Below are 961 nucleotides of genomic sequence, written 5' to 3' on the forward strand. Positions count from 1 at the left end.
AGCAACACAACCAAGACGGTGAACATTACAACTGTGCAGGAGGAAATGGAGACTGACTTCCCCATAAGTCAAACGGAATGTGAAAACTCAACAACAACGAGTGTCACACTACCTCCAAAGGAAAAATGGCCACAAGCAATCAGGCCACCAATCAAGGGTATCTCCAAAGTCCTGGAAGACCGCGAAGATGCCCCGTTAGGACTGCCGGCAATAGATCGCTCTGTTATAACTGGAAATTATCTTTACATTTATTGGCCTAGATTTAGAAGAGTATTAGTTAACTACAATATTATGATTTAGACTGATCTATTTTTCAAAAACCCGTAGGAGAAGTCTTCCACAATACAATGGAAAACCACACGAACGAACAAAATTAATCACATATACTATATGTAATAATGATTGCACTTGCCTACATTCTCCTAGCTTTATTAAAAACTTCCATGAACCACATGAAAAAAAGACACAATTCCATTCATCAATTGATAGATTACAAAATGAATAATATTGTTATGCCTCCGGAGAGGCACGGTAGTTAGGATCGTTTGCCGGAAGGAATTTGGGAATTCGGGACCATGCTGGGTGGTTCGACGCAGGAGCCGGACCCGCCCGACAAGATGGGAATTGGGGGACACACCTGCCCGGGCTGGTATAAGCAGAGGCGGCGGGGACGAGTGGTTTTCCTCTCGCCCTTCGCCCTTCTCTGCCGGGAAGGTGGCGGTTTGATCCACCGGGGGGTTTAACTGCCGGGGGTCCGCAGGCTGAAGTGGACGGGGGTCTATGGAGGCCATTGCACGCGGACTCCCCGAGCTGGAGGGGGAAGGGTGGTTGTGACCCCACCTTTCCCCCTAGGTATTTCTTAGGGAGGGTCCTTCAGACCCTCCCCGGGATGGTTTTTGAAGGATCCTTCTGACCCCTCACGGGATGATATTGGGGGGGGGGGTCTTAAAAACCCCCCCCC

Source organism: Formica exsecta, unplaced genomic scaffold (assembly GCF_003651465.1).
Source record: "Formica exsecta isolate Colony F162 unplaced genomic scaffold, ASM365146v1 scaffold161, whole genome shotgun sequence".
Taxonomy (NCBI): Eukaryota; Metazoa; Arthropoda; class Insecta; order Hymenoptera; family Formicidae; genus Formica; species Formica exsecta.